The sequence below is a fragment of the Cervus elaphus genome, chromosome 26, assembly GCF_910594005.1.
Source record: "Cervus elaphus chromosome 26, mCerEla1.1, whole genome shotgun sequence".
NCBI classification, from domain to species: domain Eukaryota; kingdom Metazoa; phylum Chordata; class Mammalia; order Artiodactyla; family Cervidae; genus Cervus; species Cervus elaphus.
Genome location: NC_057840.1, coordinates 27969113 through 27983891, shown reverse-complemented (window position 1 = coordinate 27983891; position 14779 = coordinate 27969113). Strand labels below are relative to the sequence as shown.

General features: G+C 43.5%; 1 protein-coding gene across 3 annotated transcripts in view; it reads right to left on the bottom strand.

Annotated features, from left to right (window-relative positions):
- STX11 (syntaxin 11) overlaps positions 1 to 14779 on the bottom strand; it is a 48403-nt gene that overhangs the window by 30964 nt on the left and 2660 nt on the right. The window contains exons 1-2 of one of the 3 annotated variants that reach the window (XM_043888482.1): positions 6883 to 7127; positions 6186 to 6364 (exon numbers count right to left, since the gene is read on the bottom strand). The exons of 1 other annotated variant lie outside the window; for it this stretch is intronic. The gene's annotated coding sequence lies outside the window, so the exon portion shown is untranslated. Of the gene's footprint in view, positions 1 to 6185; positions 6365 to 6882; positions 7128 to 14779 lie in introns of those variants that run through there. One more of the 3 variants, XM_043888481.1, reaches the window with a different exon arrangement.

Below are 14779 nucleotides of genomic sequence, written 5' to 3'. Positions count from 1 at the left end.
TGTATGTGTTAGTCACTCAGTCGTGTCCAACTCTTTGCGACCCCATGGACTGTAGCCCTCCAGACAGCCTAATAAATAGAGCCTAATAACACTGTTTACCATTTAACAATGGTAAAGCCTTGTTGCTGCCCTTGCTCAGTCGCTAACTGGTTCTGACTCTTTGGGATCTCACGGACTGCAGCACACCACTCCCTTGTCCTTCACCATCTCAGGAGTTTGCTCAAACTCATGTCCATTGAATCCGTGATGCCATCCAACCATCTCACTCTCTTCCATCCCCTTCTCCTGCCTTCAATCTTTCCCACCTTCAGGGTCTTTTCCAATGAGTCAGCTCTTCACATCAGGTGGCCAATACTTGAATTAGTAAATACTAATTCAAATACAGTAAAGTCTTGAATTACAGGAAAGACCAGCTCTTCTGTCCATTGTTTGAACAGCCTGCGTGTTTGGTTAGCCTTCTCTGTGATGCACCCTTCTCTACTCATCCTGGCCGACCCTCACCTGACTCTTCTGCTCATAATCTTCCCAGGATTAAGACTACTATCTTCTTGATCTCTGATCAGCTCTTCCATATCCTCCAGGGTCTTGGACAAAACCTCAGCTTTCTGGGCTTCACTTAGCAGGGCAAGTCTGGCTCAGAAGGACATGACAAAGCCCTCATGGAGGAGAACGCTGCCTTCTGGAGAAATGCAGTGATTAATGGGATACTCACATCCCCAAGGCCCTTGCTCCTCGGCTGCCAGGAACGTTGACTGTAGAAGGGTCACAGCTCCAGGAACTGCCTTTGACTAAATAAAGGGAGTTGTTTGGCCCAAGACTACACACTTCTGCCTGGATACAGCCCACATCGAATGACGAGTTGATGCCAGGGATACAATGACCAGCCCCCATGCTTCAGGGTGGCATTACAATTCTGAAGGGCCATCCCACCTCCAAGGTTTCCCACTGTGAAGACCACCCTTGTACCTGCACTGCAGTTCATTCTTCCATCTGCACATTCCTGCTCTCCTCTCCCCCGGCCCAGGCCTCTCAGAGCACCTCCCAATCAGTTTCTCATGTGCAAATCTCAGAGTCTGTTCCCAGGAAGCTTGACCTAACGTCAGAAGAGGAAACTTGCCTCTTTTAATCAAGTAATAACATCACAGTGCACGGGGCCTCTGCACCTTACTTCTCAGGTAATGCTGGGTGGTCACTTAATCTCTCCCGTGGTCTCCTTCCTCATCTACACAATTTAAATACAGGAAACAATAATACGTGTTATATCTGTTTTGCCAGAGTTTTACGAGAATTAAAAGAGAAAATATCTATGAGATTACTTTGTAAGTAACGAAGAACTGTATAATTCTGTCAACTGACATCACTGTAGGTTGGTTTAGCCACGTAATAATCGGGTAAGAGGGGAAAAAGAAGGGGGATATCTACTAATATTATAGAATTCCGCTTACACAATGTGCTTGACTTTATCTCAAATCAACAGATTTGTGTCACTAATCAGTACACCCAGGCACATAACAGAAATTAAAAGCAAAACCAGGAATGAGACATGCATTGATGCAACTCTGAAACAAAAGTGAGAACAATCCTTGTTCCCTCTTTTTCCATGTGAAGATAGCAACTGAGCCATTTCCACTACTGTAAAAAGTCAGAATTTACATTATTACCCAACAAGTTATGCAATGAGCATGAAATGTCCTTTATCTTTGAATAGAGAAATGAGTGAAACAATTGCGTATACAAAATGGGGAACACTTTACTAAGCAACTTGTACTTTCTATATTACCTTGATATTGTATCCACTAGAAAGAAAAAAAGTATATAAACTAACTGAAAACATTCAATTAGCTCAAGAAAGATAAATGAAAATTACTAATCCTAAAACTTCTTCCTACTAAAAATAATCAAATTATTGAGTTTTACAAAGAACTTGAGTGAGATACACAAATAGTGTCTGGTATCCAGAAACTCAGAAGGAGTGACCAGCAAACTTACTCTGACAGATGGTTTCATGATCAGCAAAAGTCACAGAATAGTTAGAACTCAGAGGAGGCTGAGACCTACAAGAGCCGTTAACTCTGGCAATTCTCTGCACTCAGGAAAACCACAGTGGAAATGAGAAGGCCAGACAAACCCACATGAAATATTAACCAAAACCCTTCCCTTTCTTATTCTCTGAACACTGAATGAGTAACAGGCAGGCATATAGGAATTTAGACCAAGGGGTAAACACATGGACTGGATTATCTCAGAAGGCTTTATGTCAGTTTCATATAATGGAAAACTATAAATATCGAGATTTCCTGGTAAATCTAAAGCAATGCTGAATGAAACATTTTGTTCATGCATGGAGAAAACATTTCAAAGCTTCAAGTGTTAAAATACTTGAGCATTTTATAACTTCAAACTTAAGTGAGTTTGCTGATTCATTTAAGTAAGTAAGTAAGTAAAGTCGCTCAGTCGTGTCCGACTCTTTGCGACCCCATGGACTGTAGCCTACCAGGCTCCTCAGTCCACGGGATTTTCCAGGCAAGGGTACTGGAGTGGGTTGCCATTCATTTAGGAACAACATTAATTCAATGTCTATAAACCTTACATGGTCCAAAGGAGAGGCTCTTGAGGAAAAAGGGATTTAGACCTTGCTTGCTGGACAAAAATCAGAGAATTGTTCCAAGTCAAAAGAGAGTGAATCATGAGCCGATGAGAATAGTGAAGAGGTGGGGTCAGATTTCGGGGTTTGATAATGAAAAATATATTTATCAGGACCAAACGAATGGACCTGTAAATAAAAATGACAGCCCAAACCCAGGAAACTTGAATCATTTTGCCTAGCTTAAATCAAGAAAACGGGAACCAGTGGCGCCAGCTTCAACTTACCAAGATTCTGAAAAGTTAGAAGCAGGAGGGATTTTGGTAATTACCTGGTTTCGGATAAAACCAAAGCAAAACAGGCCTCAGTAAACAGATGATAAACCAAGACTGTAAGATCTGGAGCTGTTATGGACCTGCGTGCATCTGTTAGTAAATCTTCTACGATCAGACCCTGCTCAGTAGATGATGTATATCCCCTGGCCAGCCTTTCTGCTTCCCCATGGGAGGCATACTACACATCTTAGCTACAAAACATTGAGCATCTAAGAAACACAAGCAGCTTCCCAGGTGGCTCAGTGGTAAAGAATCTGTCTGCCAATACAGGAGCCATAGGAGATGCGAGTTTGATCCCTGGGTCAGGAAGATCCCCTGGAGGAGGAAATGGAAACTCCCTTCAGTATTGCGTGGAGAATTCTGTGGACAGAGGAGCCTGGTGGGCTATGGTCCCTGGGGCTGCAAAGAGTCGGACACGACCAAAGTGACTTAGCATGCATGCACAAGCAGGAAACACAATATTGTACATCTAAGGCTTTGGGAAGGGCAATAACTGAGGTGCCTCTGAGGACACAGCTGTGGAAGCTCTGGGAACCTTCAGACATGTTAAATCTCCATTAAAATATTTTAAATTCTCAGGAGAAATGCTCTGATTAAGCTAAGCTTATTCTTAGACCAACCAGGTACTTCTTGGGGTAACAGGAGGGGCAGAGGTGCCACAGCACAGTGGAACCCCTGGGAGCCATCTCATGTACTGGGCTATTCCTGGCTGCGAGAGGATTGTCAGAATCAGGAGAATGACTCCAATTTGAGTTTACCACAGTGTCTAAAACATCACTCATTCATTCACAAAGACAGCCTATCAGAGCAGAGTGGCAAGAACACAAGCAAGGAAAAGAAAACAAAACAAAACCCAAACAAACAAAAAGGATACAAGCAAGCTCTGCTTTCTGATGCATAGCTTTCTAAACTGCTTCATAAATATACATGTACATATGAACATTTTTTAGAGTTAAGAGCATGCTATTCATACTGAGTTATAAAACTCAGTAACAGACTGTTAATATTTAGTTATGTCAGTAAACATTCTAAACATAAAAAATGATAAAAGAATACAAGCAAGTTCTGGAGTCAAAGATGCTCAGGATCAATTCCTGGCTCTGACAATTACTAACACTGCACTTTTTGCACGAGTCAAACATAGTTAACAACAGTACCTATCTCAGAGGATTGCAATAAGGAGTGAAAGACTTGATTCACATAATGAGCCTAGAATAGTGCCTAGAACATAATATGCACTCAATAAATGTTAGCTGTTATTAGTATTCCTTCAAAAATGTTTTATGAGTACTGACTATATGCCAAACCCTTTATGAGGTCCTCATTATCCTTGAAACCAAGCCTACTCTTCTGTTTATCTTCCTATCTTAGTCATTAACTAGAAATGCGGGAGTCATCCCAACCTCCTCCGTCCCTCTCACTGCCATTTCTGGGTTCCGGGCCAGATTCCACCTACTAAACACCTCTTAGCTCTTTCCCTCTTTTCCGTTCCTCACTGTCACTGCTTGACTCAAGGCTTCTTTAATTTCTCATCTTGAATATTACAACAATCTCCTCCATGTCACCCAAAGGCCAGTGCCCCGCTCATCCAACCTATTCTCTATCTTGAGTCAAAGTTGGCTTTTCCAAACACAGATGAATCTGATAATATCATTCACATGATTAAAGTCCTTTATAGGATAAACTCAAAGCTCTTACATGACATATGGGCCTATGTGATCTGACCCAGTCTGTCTCTCGATCCCTCTCCCCAGCCAGTGTCCACCTTGAACAGGTTGATTCTTCTGCTGGGTCATCTATCCCTCCATTGGATGACAAATCCTCCTCTTACATTAAGGTTCATTATTTAATCGATACCTACTCCCTAAAACTTATCATGACAGAAGCCTGTGCCAAATTCAAGGAGTACAATGATGAAGATCACACTCAACATTTTCTCATAGAAAAAGTAATTTTGAGGCTCTTGAAAGAGAAATAAAGTGTGGAAACTAAGAAAAATTTGTGTCAAATTTAACACTGTTTCCCTCAGTGGGTGGATAGCTTATGGAATTGAAGAAACTGGATCTATTTTGGCATTAGGTTCAAAAAGCACCTCAGTAGATTTCAGTCCCAACAGTGGATTTACTCATGTTGAGTTACACAGCTATAACGTGTTAGAAAAGATTGACCTGAACTGTAAAAACAATGATCAGAAAGTTGTTTCACTATGGTGTTGTCATGTTATTAGCCATTAATTAGTCACTTTTAAAATGCCTGTGGTTATCTAGGGGTAATAACAGACTGGACTTATTTTTACATGGTTACTAGATAATTTGAAATGTGGTTAATTAAAAAAAACTCTAAAAAGCATGTCTTTCTAATGAACATATTTTTAAATCACGTATGGAATAAAACACTGACCGAATAAGCTCAACAGGCTGCCTACAAAGACAAGTAGATGATTAAACTCAAACCCTCATCATTCTTCCAGCAATGATAACCTACTTCATTCAGAATCCCAGAGCTAAAAAAAAAAAAAAAAAAAAAAAATCCCAGAGCTGCAGGAACTTCAGTCATATTGGGACAGAGGCTCAACTGTGGGCATAGATCTGTCATTGCACTCAACTCCTTCTACTGGATTTTCTAGTGGATTTGCCAGCCTTCTACTCTGGTCTTTAGGGTCCTTGTCAGCAAGATCCTGTCTTATTCTCAATTGTATAACCAGAGCTCGATAAAGAGACTGGCACAGAGAAAGTGCCCAATAACTGTTTGCTGGGCTGAATTCAACTCAACTCCAACAGTGATGCTGTCCACATCTCGACTGTGTCTCTATCCAGCTGCAATAGGGCTTATCAGCTTGAACATTTTAGTTTCTCAACCCCAAGGGGTATCCACCATCTTCACAACTTTTACATGGCACTAATTTATAAAGACAAACTGTCTAAAAGATTTCGATTCAGCGTGACCTACAATCACTATGTAACATGACATGTTTCCACCACACCATCCCAGCAAAAGCAATAACAAACCAGTTATTGAATAACGAAATTACATTTCTCTTGGGCCTCTGTGGCAAAGCACATGATTTTAATGGTTATCTTACATCAGCCTGGTGAGCCTAGCTGGTATGGGGTACCACCCAGGCGCTCTTGGAAACAAAACTTTAAACTATGACTTCCTATACAACCAGTTCCAGTTTATCAGCCCCTGCATTTCACATCTTAGTCTTATTTTAAATACAGCCAGAGCAAACCTCACTTTTCAAAAGTTCATTAACAAAGTCTCACATGTAAGAGAGCAGCTCTGTGACTCATTTTTGGATACCCGAAATAACGACTCCTCCCTTTGCTGAGAAACGGCTTCAACAAGTGCGTGAGAACCACCGGAAGTAATAGAGATCGCGGGCACTGGGAGCCGAGCCTAGAATTCCCTCTCTGGACGGTGTGGAGCACCTAGGCGCTGCATTCTACTGAAAACAAAAAAGGAAAGAAAAAAAGTCTTCTGTGGGCTGGGAAGGAACGATTTCAAGGCGGTACGACTTCTCTGTATTTCTTGGCTCCTGAGTCATACTACGAAAGTGCAACCTAATAGGAAGTGAAGAGGTGATCGAAGTCATGCCCCTTCTAATTCAAAAAACAAACACAATCCCCCCAAACTTCAGCCTTTCGACTGCAAAAACAAAAGCAGTCTTGGGTAGATACCGTATAAAGGAAGCCTACCAACAGATGTCCGTGAAATAATTTCTAAGAAGCCCTAAATGCGCAGACCTCGTCCATTACGTGGAAAAAACAATCACTCCTCTCCGAATTAGAGACCCAAAGGCCGCGTCCCCCGACGTGAACAGGCAGCGAGGGACCCGAGGTGCCCCCTCCCCGAAGGCATCCCTCTGTCCCCGAGCGAGCGAGTACCCCTGCGGCCGCACGCCTACAGCGCTCAGCCTCTCCTGGAAGAGAGAAAAGCAGCCCCAAGGAGAGAAAGACGAACCAGGAACGGGGCCGCGCGGGCGACCCCAGGGGCCGTCTCCAGTGGGCGCGCGTCCCAGCGGGGATGGAAACCTGCGGCTCGACTCCCAGTCGACGGGCTCCCGGCGCCTCCCGCGGCTCCTCCCGGGCCGCCCGAGCTCCGCGCCGCCGCCGCCGCATCTGGGCGCCCGCCCGGGCCCCGGGGCGTCGGAAGCACCCACAGCTGGGGGTCAGGCCCCGCCCCCGGGCGCCGGCTCCCCGCCCCGCCCCTCCCCGCCCGGAGCCTGTGCTTTCCGGACCCCGGCAGCCGGGCCGACCCGCTCCAGCCTCCTCTCCCTCGCGTGCACCCCGGATGTTCTGCGCGTGGGAGACGAGGACCAGCCGCGAAGCGTGCCGCCCGGGGCACTTCACCGCGTTCCCTAGCCTCCTCTTCCTTGGAGGCCCCCCTAGAAGCCGGGGGGCGGGGGTGGCCCAAAGGCGCTGGACTTTCCCCGGGGATCCCCCTGCGCTGGTGACGTTTGCTGGCCGTGCAGGTGTGTTTCCCGCGCCGTTCTCAGTGCGGGGGGACTGTGGCCGGCCCTGCACCTGTGCCTACCCCGTAGGCGGCCGGCAGGGAGGCTGCGAGTCACCCCGAGGCTGAGTATCTTCTTCCCAGAACCCACTCCAATTCACCCCTTTCCAGTGAGCTTTTAAACACCAGTCCGGTTCGTTCATTCATTCATTCATTCATTCAGTACCAACCCAGGGTCCACACAGGCGATGAGGATGCTGTGTGGTCTAAAGCACCGCCAAGACATTACCCGCAAAGACCTGGAATTCCAGTGAGGAAAGATGGACAGATAAAGTGCTTGTCATGGGAGGTTAGTGGTATCTTGAATAAACCTGAGGCTTAAAAGTTAGAAAGTGCTCAAGAAGGGGGATGAAAATGATCTGCGTTGATGGGGAATAACAAAGAAATGCAGGAGTCAACCGAAAGAGCTCCCACAGCCAGAGGAGAAGCAATTTGAACAAGATAAAGTAGTATTAGATTACAAACTATGCTGAAGCTGAAACTCCAATACTTTGGCCAACTGATGTGGAGAACTGACTCATTTGAAAAGACCCTGATGCTGGGAAAGATTGAAGGCAGAAGAAGGGGATGACAGAGGATGAGATGGTTGGATGGCATTACCGACTGGATGGACATGAGTGTGAGTAAGCTCTGGAAGTTGGTGATGGACAGGGAAGCCTGGCACGCTGCAGTCCATGGGGTCACAAAGAGTCGGACTCGCCTGAGCGACTGAACTTAACTGAACTGAATATTTCTGAAAGATATGAGTACCATAAAAAACAAAGAAAGTGTGAAAAACTGCTATAGCCTAGAGCATCCTAAGGAAAGCTGACAACTAAATGTATGTGGACAGGAAAAGGCTTTTCAGTAAAAACTAAGGAAATATGAATAAAGTATGGACTTCTGTTACAATATTAAGATTAGTACATGAGTTACGATGATGTACCATATTTAATTGTACAACGATAATAATAGGGGGAAATGGGAACAAGATTTATAGAAACTCTCTTATTATCTTTGTAATTTTTTTCTGTAAATCTAAAACCATTTGAAAAAAATTAAGTTTAGGGACTTCCCTGGTGGTCCAGTGGTTTAGAATGTGCCTTCTACATGGAAGCAACCTAGATGTCCATCAGCAGACAAATGGATAAGAAAGTTGTTGTACATATACACAATGGAATACTACTCAGCTATTAAAAAGAACACATTTGAGTCAGTTCTAATAAGGTGGATGAACTGGAGCCTATTATACAGAGTGAAGTAAGTCAGAAAGAAAAGCACCAATATACACATATGGAATTTAGGAAGATGGTAACAAGGACCCTATATGCAAGACAGCAAAAGAGACACAGATGTAAAGAACAGACTTTTGGACTCTGTGGGAGAAGGTGAGGGTGGGATGCTTTGAGAGAATAGCACTGAAACATGTATATTACCATATGTGAAATAGATGACCAGTCCAAGTTCGATGAAGGAAACAGGGCACTCAAAAGCCAGTGCACTGGGACAGCCTGGAGGGATGGGGTGGGGAGGGAGGAGAGGGGGGTGTTCAGGACAGGGAGACACATCTACACCCATGGCTGATTAGACTGAGATGAGGAGACTGCCTGGGAAGCAACATGTGGGGATTGAGGGAGGGGAGGGGAGGTTTGTGGGGACTAACAGCTCCATTTCGGACACTTGACGTTTGGAGTGTTAAGTTGTCAAAAGTATCAGTTGGATTGGTGAGTCTGGGATGTTGGTTTCAATCTGGAAGTCTTCAGGACACAGAATTTAGATGTCTGAAGTCTGAGTCATAGGGTACTCCAAAGTTTAGAGGTCAGGAAGATGAAGAACAAGAAAGGAGGATGAGAAGGTGTAATCAATGGGAGAGGAGGTAAAGTGATGCAGAAAGTTCCAGACGCCAAATGAAATAAAATATTTCAAGAGTGGTCAATCTTATCAAATGCTGCTAAAGTGGATAAAATTAGGATTGAAAACTGAGCAATGGGCTTAGCCATATGGAGGTTGATGGTGAAATTGATAAGGGTTCCGTGGTGTGTGATGATCAATGTTTCTGTGGAGCCCAGAGAGAATAACAAGAAAGTAAATGGAGACAGAGAAATGGGGCAATAGCTGGAAGGAAATGTATGGTCAAGGGAGAATTTTTTTAAATTAGAAAATCTACATATTTGTATGCTCACAGGCATGAGCCAGAAGACAAGTAAAAGGTGACAAGACAGAAAAGGGATAATTGCCAAAACAGTGCTCTTGAGTAGATGAGCAGATATGGAATCCAGTGCACAGATGGAAAGCTGGGATTAAAAAGAGAAGATAGGTTTCTCCCCTCATGGCAGAGGAGGAGGCAGAATGTACAGGCACAGATGCTACTGAATGTGGAAATAGGAACAAGTATTATCAATGAAGAAGGAAAGTCATCAGCTGAGAGTGAGGAGTAAGAGGAAGTTCGAGAAGAGAGGAGAAAGTAGGAAATAGCACCTTGGAACAGGGAGAGAGCTAATGGATTTTGAAAATCTAGTCAGATGGTTAAGTGGTACTAAGAGTTCATTTGAAATCGGGGATCATGAATGTGAAGGGAGACCAGTTGGTACAGTTGTGTTTTCACGAACCTCGTGTGTCTACTTGGGCACCAGTAAAATTAGGCGGAGGTCCCGAGATAATCAGAGTTTGGAGCTGCCAGATGAATATGATAGAGGCAACAGGGACCAGAGTGTTGAGGGTCTATGCCAGGGAATAACCATAATTCAGGACCATGGCATCTAAACCGAGTAAGAAGAGAAGAGAGGACATGAATAATAGTGATGGGGCCATGTGAAAAGATATTAGGTCCATGGATCAGAAGATCCAGGGTATCAAGAAATTGCTGCAGTTGGGAGGGGGGTGGTTAGAGAGATTCAGTTGAAAAAAAAAAAAGTTGGTTGTCAGAGAGCAGACTATGAAGAGATGCAGATATTGATAATGGCAAAATCTAGACTGACCTGGTTCTCTGCACTTGGCCTGACCACCCGGCTAGGCTCCCAGATAGGTCTTCTACATTTATAGACATTTTTCTGGAGATGTTGGCTCTCACCTCCAGTCTGGACTTTTTTTTTAATTCTTCTTTATTTGTCTTTTGGCTGTACTGCACCGCAAGGGGGTATCTTAATTCCCTGACCAAGGATTCCCTGACCAGGGAACCCGAATCCCCTGCAATGACAGCATGGTGCCTTAACCACTGGATCACCAGGGAAGTCTCCCTCCAGTCTGGATTCTCTGAGCCAGTACTTTAGGGTAAAGCTCAGATAAAGCAGGGCACGCACTTGAAGAGGGGCACATCTGCCACATAAAGGCTCACCCCCTGGATACTGCATACATCATCCTGTGTACCACGATCCCTCACTGGAAGGGCTCATAAACCCATTCAGTCTCAGTGTTAGAAGATCATCTATAAATAGTCATTCTATTTTACTTTTTAAAACTAAAGTACAGTTGATTTAGGGCATTCTGCCAGTCTCTGCTATAGAGCAATCTCTCCTTTCATACAACATTTTAAATAGCCATTTTATATCCCTACACCATGTAACAATCACCAGCTCCCGTTTCTCTTTTCTATGCTAATTTTCAAATTACTTGAGGACAGGTGTTTAACCTATCTTTTTAAAACTGCGATTAAAATATATGTGACATAACATGTACCACGGTGGTCATTTAAAAAATGAGAAGTTCGGTTACATTAAGTACATTCACGTTGTTATGCAACCACCACCATCCATTTCCAGCACTTTTTCATTTTCCCTAACTGACAACTCTGTAGCCAGTAAACACCAACTCCTCATTCCCCCTCTCCCTAGCCCCTGGCACCCACCACTTTACTTTCTGTCTCTGACTACTCTAGAGACCACAAATAAGTAAAACCGTGCAATATTTGTCCTTTTATAACTGGCTTATTTCAGTCTGTATAATGGCTTCAAGGTTTATGCATGTTATAACATCTGTCAAAATCTTCCTTTTAAAGACTGAATACTTAAAAAAAAATAAAGACTGAATATTTTTTTTTCAGTCTCTGCCTTCATTTTTCTGAGGTAGAGACCCAGAAGTGGAATTGCTGGATCATATGGTCATTCTCCCCTTCATGGATCACAGCCTTGTCGTGGCAAACGAGCTTGCATAGCTCAATGAAGCTATGAGTCATGCTGTGTTGGGCCACCCAGGATGGATGGGTCCTAGAGGAACGTTCTGGCAAAGCGTGGTCCATTGGAGGAGGGAATGGCAAACCACTGCAGCAGTCTTGCCTCCAGAACCCCATGAACAGCATGAAAAGGCAAAAATGATATAATGTAGCAAGATGAGCCCCCAGGTCAGAAGCTGTCCAATATGCAAGCAGGGGAGAGCGGAGGGCAATTACTAAGAGCTCCAGAAAGAATGAAGCTGCTGGACGGAAGCAGAAATGATGATGCTCAGTTGTGGACGTGTCAGTGGACATGAATCTGAGCAAACTCCGGGAGATATTGAGGGACCGGGAGGCCTGGCATGCTGCAGTCCACGGGATCTCAAAGAGCTGGACACAACTTCGTGACTGAACAACAAAAAATGGTAATTCTATTTCTTCTGGGATCATGATACTGTTTTCCACAACAGCTGCACTACTTTACATTCACACAGCAGCGCATAAGTGTTCCAAATTTTCCACTTCTTTGTTAACACTTGTAATTTTCATATAACCTATCTTTAATTTCCTCTCTATTAGATATCCTGCTGGGCCCATGATGCTGCATGAGTAAATAAATAACTGTTATTAACTCTGTAGAAAAGGGAAATGAGATTAAATGAATCAACTTGTATTCAGCAAGCCCCACCTCGTACATCTTGTTCTTATTGTAGCCACATGTGGCTCTTTAAATTTAAATTAATTAAAATTAAGCAGATTTTAAAATTCAGTTCATCAGTCTCATTACCGACATGTCACCATAATAACTAGCGCTTATTAGTATCTAATGTATCAGTCAGTACAGAATAGAACATTTCCATTATTGCAGACAACTCTTTAGCTACTGTGTTGGACAGCACTTTCTAGATCCTGGTAGCCACTTATTCTTTGTCTCACTAATTATATTTGGATAAGTTTTCCCAGAGCTGGATAACTAAAGTTTAAGATAAAAATCCTTCTTTAATAAGAGAGGAAGTTGTTGTTCAGTCGCCCAGTCTTGTCCAACTCTTTGCAACCCAATGGACTGCAGCACTCCAGGCTTCCCTGTCCCTCACCAGCTCCCGAAATGAGCCCAAGTTCTTGTCCATTCCATCGGTGATGTCTTCCAGCCATCTCATCCTCTGATGCCCTCTTCTCCTCTGCCCTCAACCTTTCCCAGCATCAGGGACTTTTCCAATGAGTCAAATTTTTCACATCAAATGAACAAAATACTGGAGCTTCAGCTTCAGCATCAGTCCTTCCAAGGAATATTCAGGATTGATTTCCCTCGAGACTGACTGGTTTGATCTCCTTCAGAAGGGGGGATGTACACTGTCTAAAATGTCTGTGGCTCTTTAATACATAAATGGCTACTCTGTGAATTCCCCCAAATTTTATGTTTAGATATTAATTTGGACTTTTGGTGAGCATATGGTTCTGTTATTCTGGATGATTACCTTTGTGAACACAGACTTATAAATTATTTAGGCTTTTTAAGTCTTTTTTTGTTTGTTTTTTTGGCCACACCACGCAGCATGCAGGATCTTAGTTCACTGACCAGGGATAGAACCAGTGGACCCTGCATTGGAAGACAGACTCTTAACCACTGGACCACCAGGAAAATCCCTATAAACTATTTAAATCTTTCTTTACATCCTTTAAACTACTTACCTACTAAACCATAAACTTTGAAAACATTCTCAGATTCACAGTGGAGATTGTGTCCATTCTACTTATTACTATTTACCCAAAGTCTAGCAAAATACCTTGGAGACTCTCAATAAATATCTGTTACATAATGAATGAATAAATGACCAATGTAAGCCCCAAGTGGAACTTGGGGGAGCTCAGGTCATGGAGAGAACATTTTAGAGGGTGACGCGGGGTATAACAAGATTTTGGAATTTGTCTCTAGCACTGATGTAGCTTTAAAAGACTTTTTTTAAAAAACAGAACATGGAAAAAAAAAAAACAGAACATGGAATTTAAGCTTTGTTCTTTTATCCTACTGTTGAAAAAGTTGCTTTAAAATTCCTGCAAGGATTCTGTCTATTGCATGTTTATAAAGCTTTAACTCTATTTATGAATAGTTCTAGTTGCTCAGTCATGTCTGACCCTTTGCAACTCCACGGACTGTAGCCCCGCCAGACCACTCTTTCCAGAATTCTCCAGGCAAGAATACTGGAGTGGGTAGCCAAGTCCTTCTCCAGGGGATCTTCCTGACCCAGGGATCAAACCCGGGTCTCCTGCATTGCAGGCAGATTCTTCACCATCTGAGCCACCAAACACTTGCCACCAATGAATAAAACAAGAAAAAAATGAATTCTAGATTTTATGATGTCAGCATGTGTGTAATCTTCTGTTTGCTCCTTAAGATCCACTTTCTATCTCCCTCTGTTCTGCTCTCAACCCTGGGAGGTTGATGACTCTCAAGAGGGACTATTCTTTTTTTTTTTTTTTTTTTTAATTGGAGGCTAAGAATGAACTATTCTAACAGGCTCCTGTGCCCTTTGGCTTTCCTTGGGTTTGGCCAGAAGGGAAGTCCTGCAGGAGAGCAGAAGCAGGGATGAGGTCAGGGAATTTATTCTAGACAGAAGGGCTATCTGTGTCTGTGTCCCTCAGCATAAGCTCACGCTTCCTCTAAGGTGGTCTGGTCTACGTGATTCCCTCTCCCTCAGTTCTGGGTACCTCTCTCTACTCATGGTTCTCAGGCCTGGGATATGACAACCCAGAGGTCCGTTTCAGTTCCCTCTCTGCTCACACTTTTACAATAGTACCCTTATTTACAAACCTTCCTTGAATTATTTTAATTTGAATGCGCCGTCTCTTTCACATTGAGACCCTAACTGCCACAGCATCCTTAAATGGTAGCTAGAGCATAGGGATTGTTGTTTAGTTGCTAAGTAGTGTCCAGCCATTTTTGACCCCATGGGCTGTAGCCTGCCAGGCTCCTCTGTTCATGGGATTTCCCAAAGAACACTGCAGTGGACTGCCATTTGCTTCTCTAAGAGATCTTCCTGACCCAGTGATCGAATCAAGGTCTCTTGAACTGGCAGGCAGGTTCTTTACCACTGAGCCACCAGAGCGTAGAACCTGAATCTGCTCTGAAATGTTTATACCCACAGTCTATGAAAAATGTTCCCTGATGATATTTTCATCTTCTTATTTAAATCCACTGGTCAGCTTTTCAAAGAAACAATGTTG